This window comes from Gracilinanus agilis, chromosome 2 (genome assembly GCF_016433145.1).
Source record: "Gracilinanus agilis isolate LMUSP501 chromosome 2, AgileGrace, whole genome shotgun sequence".
Classification (NCBI taxonomy): Eukaryota; Metazoa; Chordata; class Mammalia; order Didelphimorphia; family Didelphidae; genus Gracilinanus; species Gracilinanus agilis.
The window spans coordinates 401,419,660-401,426,574 of record NC_058131.1 but is presented as its reverse complement, the minus strand read 5'-3'; the positions used below and the strand labels follow the sequence as shown (position 1 = coordinate 401,426,574).

At 47.4% G+C, this 6,915-nt stretch overlaps 1 long non-coding RNA gene across 1 annotated transcript in view; it reads right to left on the bottom strand.

Annotated features, from left to right (window-relative positions):
• Positions 1-5,534, bottom strand: part of LOC123235631 — a 15,993-nt gene extending 10,459 nt beyond the window's left edge. Inside the window, exons 1-2 of the long non-coding RNA XR_006505392.1 lie at positions 5,353-5,534; positions 5,004-5,109 (exon numbers count right to left, since the gene is read on the bottom strand). This is a non-coding gene — a long non-coding RNA (uncharacterized LOC123235631). The remainder of the gene's footprint in view (positions 1-5,003; positions 5,110-5,352) is intronic.
• Between the last annotated feature and the right edge of the window lie 1,381 nt (positions 5,535-6,915).

Below are 6,915 nucleotides of genomic sequence, written 5' to 3'. Positions count from 1 at the left end.
GGGGGGGGGGGGCGCAGTGCGGAGTGGGGGGTGGGGATGAGTGGGGAGATGAGCTTAGCTCGAAGCCTTTATCTTTCTCCACCTCTACCCCCCTCCCACCTCTCCCGCCGGGAACGGCCCTGCTCCCTCGCTCATTAGGCAGAGATATAAAAAATAAATGAATAAATAAATAATCACAGTAATAACTGAGCGGGAAACAGTTTTCCCCCTCTTATTTCTTTTTCCAAAGCTCTTTCTTTCCAGACTCAGGTCCCCCGGGCTCTTCTGACGGGATCTGTAAACTCCCTCCCTTCCACTGCTGTGGGCTCCCACTTCCCGGGGAGGGGGAAGCTCCAGGAAAGGGGAACTGGGGCTCTCTCAGAGAGGGGAGGGGAGTGGCAGGTGTCTCCAGGGGAGGTCAGAGAGACCCTATCTCTGACTAGGAGGCGGGGTCTGGCAGCTAAACTGGGACCTTTGCAGATTGCAGACGGAATACAATCCCCCAGTGTCCCTTCTCTGGCAGGGTCCCCGGAGCCCTGGTTAGGAGCTAAGCAGTAACCCCCGCCCCTCTATTCCAGGGATGCTGGCAGAAACAGGGAGCTGCAAGACTGGAGGGGTGGGGGTGGGGAGAGGCTGACTAGGAGGGTGGGGGGAGGTGTGAGAAAAGGAGAAAGCCGGATGCTGAGGCAACTGAACAGTGGAAGGGAGGGAGCCAGGGAGAAAGAATGGAGCCAGGAAAAAGCTGGGAACAGTGAAGGGGTTAGTTGACAGTAGGGAAAGAGACCAGGAGGTAAAGGGGTAAAGGTAAGAGAAAAAGAGACCTGAAAAAGTGATGACAGGAGAGTGATGAGCAGTCATCCAGAGACCTGAGGGAAGAAGGAAGGGATGCAAGGGAGAAAGTAACATTTCCCTGCTGTGTCCTCTGTGGAGGCTGGATGTTTCTGAGTTACTCAGAGTCTCCCTCTGCCTTGAGATGCTTCCCTTGAAAGAGATAGCTGTGCCATGGAAAGAGTTCTGGGCTTCAAATCAATAGTGAGTTTAAGTACTTCTTCTGACTAGCTGAGGGACCTTGCCCAAGTCACTAAGCCTATTTCCTCAGTGGTCAGAATGGGAATAAAAGTTGTACTATCTATCTCTCAGGGTTGTTGTGAGAAAATGCTTAAACTTTAAAATGTTATCGAAATATGAGCTTAGATGTATTTTTTTCCTCCTCAAGATAGGACAGTGGTCCGTCCTTTGTCATAGTCCCTTCTACACCAAAGAGACAGCAATAAATAAGGAAAACAAGATGGTAAGATTAGTAAAGGGGTAGGCAGCTGGTAGGAGAAGCTTTGGAGTCTAAGATAAGGAAACAGCATTTTCTGGAAATGTTCTGAGTTTGCACTCAAAAGTAAACCCGGCAGCTGAGTCTTAGTGAAAGTGGAATCTGAGAATGAAAATTCAAGTTAAGGTTAACAGTTTCCAGTCTATGAGTAGTAATATCTGCAGTCTGGAGAGGAGGGGTATAGGGAAAGCCCTTGGTGGAGATGATATAAGGATACAAGGGATGCTAGGAGAAGGGCAGTGGGAGAAAGGTTGGAGGCTCAGGGATCACCACTGGGGCCTGACCAGAAGGGCAAACAGGAAGCGTCTTAAGATGTTAGAATATGAGCATGCAGAAGTCTGGAGCCTCCGATCAGGCTAGGACAGATAATCCCTGGGCCCAGAGGACCCTTTGGTAACTCATGTTCCAATCCCATCACCATCCTGGTTTGGTTTTATGAGTTTATCCCTATTCCCACCAGCTCTTACTGGACCGTTCGGGTAGCCAGATTTCAGAAACCTTAGGAAATCCCTAGAAACCCTATTCTAGGGAGATGGAAGAAAAGAAAGCAGATGGGGATGGGCTCCCCAACTGGAAGAAGCAGGGCAGTAGCTGGAGAATGTGCTAGAGCACGTGTCAGAGCTGAAGCCTGTCCTTGGACATGGGCCAAAAGCATATTCTAGAGTATGTGAGGCACTGAGGCATGTGTGAGAGCATGGGCTAGAAGGTATGTGTTAAGAGAATGTGCTAAAGTGGGGGTGGGGTGAGAGTATTGCTACAGTGTGAGGTAAAATGGGGCAACTAGGGGGTGCAGTGGATAGAGCACTGGGCCTAGAGTCAGGGAGACCAGGCTCAGACACTTAATAGCTGGGTAAATCTCTTAACCTCTCTGCCTCAGTTTCTTCATCTATAAAATGGAGATAATAATAGCATTTACCTCCCAGGATTGTTGTGAGGACCAAATCATAAAGCATTTAGCACAGTGCCTGGCACGAAGTAAATGCTACATGAATGTTATTGTTGTTGTTATTAGTTATAGTATATCCTGTAATAGGATATCTTTTTTTTTTAACCCTTGTCTTCTATCTTAGAATCAATACCTAAGACAGAAGATAGGTAAGGACTAGGCAATGGGGGTTAAGTGACTTACCCAGGGTCACACAGCTAGGAAGTGTCTGAGGTCAAATTCAAATCTAGGATCTCCCTTCTTCAGGTCTGGCTCTCAAACTACTGAACAACCCAGCTGCCTCTAGGACATGTCTAGGACAGTGTTATGGAATTGACACCTATTAGAGAATCGTTGTGTGACCCTGGGCAAGTCATGAAACCCCCTTTGATTAGCTCTTGCCTGTCTGTCCTAGAGCTGTTACTAAGAAAGAAAGTAAGGGTCTAGAGAGAAACATCTAGAGAGAGACAGAGAGAGAATATGCTGAGACAGATGGTTACTGGAGCAGGCAATGGGATAGGGTACCTCCTTACCAAAAATTCACTAATCACTAAGGCTGAAAATAGACCTGAATGTGTACATAGTATGTCTTTGGTTAAACCTCAATGTGTCAGTCAGGTGACATTTGGAAGAGGCATTTATTTCCTGAGCACAAGGGGGGCAGCTTTGGTCTCTCACAGGAACAGATGCCCACAATGAAGAGCTCCTTCTGACTCTATGAGTGTACACATGACAGTATCCTCTCCCAGCCAGTGCTCAAACAGATACAGCCCATGATCATGTTATAAGGGGACAATGTGCAGCAGAGACCACCCCTGGGGCCTTAGACATCCCTTCATTGCTTGAGTAAATCTCCCCAATAGGAGGCAACTAAGGGACTCTGGGCTGGACGCAGGAAAAAAGAGATTGGGATTGAAAGTGTGAAGGCAGCTAGGTGGTGCATAGGATAGAGGGCTGGACTTGGAATCAGGAACACCTAAGTTTGAATCCTTCCTCAGTTACTTTATCTCAAACAGTGTCATTCTGGGCAAGTCACTGAACTCTGTGTTCTGGTTTGCTTATTTTAAAATAGGGATAATAATAGCACCTCATATGAGATAATATGCAAAAATGCTTTGCAGACCTTAAAATCTATACAAGTGCTAGCTATTTTTTTTTTAAACCCTTACCTTCTGTCTTGGAGTCAATACTGTGTATTGGCTCCAAGGCAGAAGAGTGGTAAGGGTAGGCATGGGGGTCAAGTGACTTGCCCAGGGTCACACAGCTGGGAAGTGTCTGAGGCCAGATTTGAACCTAGGACCTCCCATCTCTAGGCCTGACTCTCAATCCACTGAGCTACCCAGCTGCTGCGCCCCCCCCCCCCCCCCCCCCCCCCCGCGAGCTATTATTATTCTGCAGATGGTTGCTTTGGTAGGCTCTGATTTTTGTGGTCTCTCCTTAACCATCTCACATCTTTTCACCTAACTTTGGTTTCAGAGCTCAGCCTTGTGCTCTTTCTGTCTCTCTTGAGGTTCCAATGGTCTCTGCGTACTTCAGTACTGGGCTTTTCCCTCCCAGGGGAAGCTCTCGAGGCTGAGTCATTTCCTCAGATGGTCTCAGGCTCAAAACATCCCAACATAGATTCAATGCCATTTTCCTTCTTGACAAGCCCAGGTTCTCCATGAGTTCCCATTGACTCCCATGTGGCCCCACTATACCCCTAAGTCTTCTAAAAGTATCATAGTGGGACATTCATGGAACTACATATCAGAGGAGCTGAATTCAAGTTCTATCTCTATCACTCAGTGACCTTAGCAAGTTACTTAACAGCCCTTGGCTTCAGTTTCTTCTTCAATAAAATGTTGGGGCTGGTCTGACTTATCTCTAAGATCTATTCCAGCTCTGATATTTTATAATGCTGTGATCTCTAGATTCAGCTCTATTTCCTCTCCCTCCCCCTTCTCTGTTTTCTGAATGGCCAGAGAAGCTTTGTGTGTATACGTATGTACATACATATGCATACATACATGTATATGTATATCTATATAAACTACATGAAGGAAAGCTCATTGAGCCCCCAATCTCCAAATAGTCCAGCAGGTTTATGATCTCTCTTAAATAAGTGTGAGTATCTTGGAAAGGAAGGAGTCAGAGGGAAGAAAATAAAGGTAGGGGTCCCGTAGCCCTGGAGAGATGGGTTTTGTCCCTGCCCCACCCCAGTGGAGGGCCTAATCAGAGTGAAAGATCTTGGCCCCTCCTCTGAAGTGTTGGGGAGTGGAGGTGGGGCAAAGTTCTCCATGAGAGCAGAGGAGAGGAAAGGAGAGATCTCCTAAAGCTCCAGGGCTTTACAAATGGATTTTGCTGAAATGGAAATTTCCAGCCAACCCTGAAATAACCTGCAGAATTCAGTCAGTGAGGCCCAGTAGCCCAGGGAGCTGTGTCCCTGCCCAGGGAACTGTAGCCAGGTCTGCTAAGGACACATTCCACACCGATTTCACACACACCTATCCCCTTGGCACCCACTCCCCTCTCACACTCATAGCTCACAGCCCACTCCTTACACAATTACTCTTCATATTCACACTTCACAGCACCCACTCCCTCCTCACACATCTAACTACCTTGGGGGAAAGCCGGCAGGGAGGGAGGTGTTTCTTAGGGGCTGAGGGTGCTCATGGGATGGGGCCACCAGAGCTTTTAAAATGGCAGGATCATGGAGTGGGAATTGGGGGAAGGAAAAAGTGGGGGAGGTTGGACTATCAGGTTTTCAAACAGAGAGACATTGAATTAACTCACCAAGCGGTTGGGCGGGGAATTGCTGCAGGGGGTGCTGAAGCGGGAGCTATGGCTCGGCAGATCGGAGGCCTCCTCCCAGGCTGCTGTCCAGGTGCTGAGGGGAGAACTACGGAGGATCTGAGGTTCCCAAGAGTGGACTGGGGCTCGGGAGTGAGGGTTAGGGAGACTTCTATCCTGAGAGACGAATGAAATTTGGGAAAGGGAATCTTCGGTGGACAGATGGGTCAAATGTAATTGAAGGGGAGAGGGAGGGATAAGGGGACAAGACGTGACTGCTGGGCCCCAATTGTGGAGTCCATATACACACCAACAGCGCCCTCCCCTGCCCTCAGAAAGTCTAAAACCCCACCTTTAGGCGGACATCGGACTTTAGGGGACTGCTGGGGACCCCAGAACTCCTCCTGATGTTGCCATGAGCTGCAGCCACTGGAGGGCAACGTGATTCCGCACCTAGGGAAATGAAGGGAGAGGAAGAAGAAGCAGGAAGCTGTGATCTGGGGGTGGGGAAGAAGGGAAGAGCTGGAGGGAGTGTAAAGGGAACTTAGAGGGAAAAGGGCAGCTCTGGCAGCTGAGTGAATGGAGGAAGGGAGAATATTAGAGGAGGAAAGGTAAGAATTGGAGAGCAGAAGATGAAAAAGAGAGAACAGCTGGAGGAGAGAGAGCATGGGGATGGAGCACGGAAAAGGAAGGCTAAGGAGGGAAATTAGAGAGGAATATACAGGAAGAAAATAAGTGCAAAGGGGAAGCACAAGTCTAGAGAAGAGCCTGAAAACAGGGATTGATTGTATTGGTTTTTTGTATATTAGATGTGTGTGTTGAAGAGTTATATGCCACACAATGAAGGGTCAGGATTTGTGCTTTGCTGTGCCAAAAAAAAAAAAAAAAAAAAAACAGGCATGTTTGCTCAATGGGGGAAGGGACAGTAGAGGGAACACTTCAGTAGTTCAAAGAAGGCTCTATGGGAAAAAGAGTCAATGGTCTGTCCACTGATGTCATTGGAAAGGCTGATGTGGGGTGAGGGAGAAAAAGGAATATCCTGGGATCATAGATTTAATCTGAAAAGGATTTAAAAAGCCATTGTAGTACAAACATCTCATTTTACAAGTGAAGAAACTGAGTCCCAGAGAGGTTAAGTGACTTACCCAGGGTCACACAGTTCAGAGATACAATTTAAATTTAGGATTTCTGACTCCAAAGCCAGTAGTTTCTACTGACCCACACTGCCTCCTCCCTCTCCGAAATCCTAGTGATTGCATAGCAAGGTGGGAATAAAAGCAGAATTAAGGAGTTTGGATTAGGCTACAGGTCATTATTATTTGAGGTTTATTTTAAATAATTTGCCATTTACAAGTACGATCATCTTTGTTCTCAGTCTTCAGAAGGCCAGGCATACATCTGTGCCTAGCAATGCTAGATAGAAGGCCAAGTTGGGTTAAATGTAAACTCATAGGAACATTTAGTTTCAAACATACTTCAGAGATTAAGCCCAGTGGAGTCCCATGGAATCAGCTTGGAAAACTTGGGGTAGTCTTGGAAGGCTTTGGTGAAGTGCAGGTGGTCAGTGGAGATATTAGATGCAGAACAAGGCATGGGCTGGCAGGGGAGACTGAATGGATATATCAGAAATGGGGACACTAGACAAGAATGGAGTATTTGGGGGGCATACACTGGGAATAATTACCTAGATGCCTGCTGGTAGTACAGAAAGGTGGAGACAAGTATTGTCTCAAAAAAAAAAAAAAAAAAAAGGCAGTGGAGAATGGTAGGGAGGAGGGAGGAGAGATCTCATACAGGTAGGTTGATGGAGGCCATACTTCCTCTTCCTGTAAGCTGTCCCCAAGTCTCCTAGGACCATGCCCATCAAGCACAGCCAAGTAAAGCAAAGCCCACACGTGCCTTAATCCTCTAATTA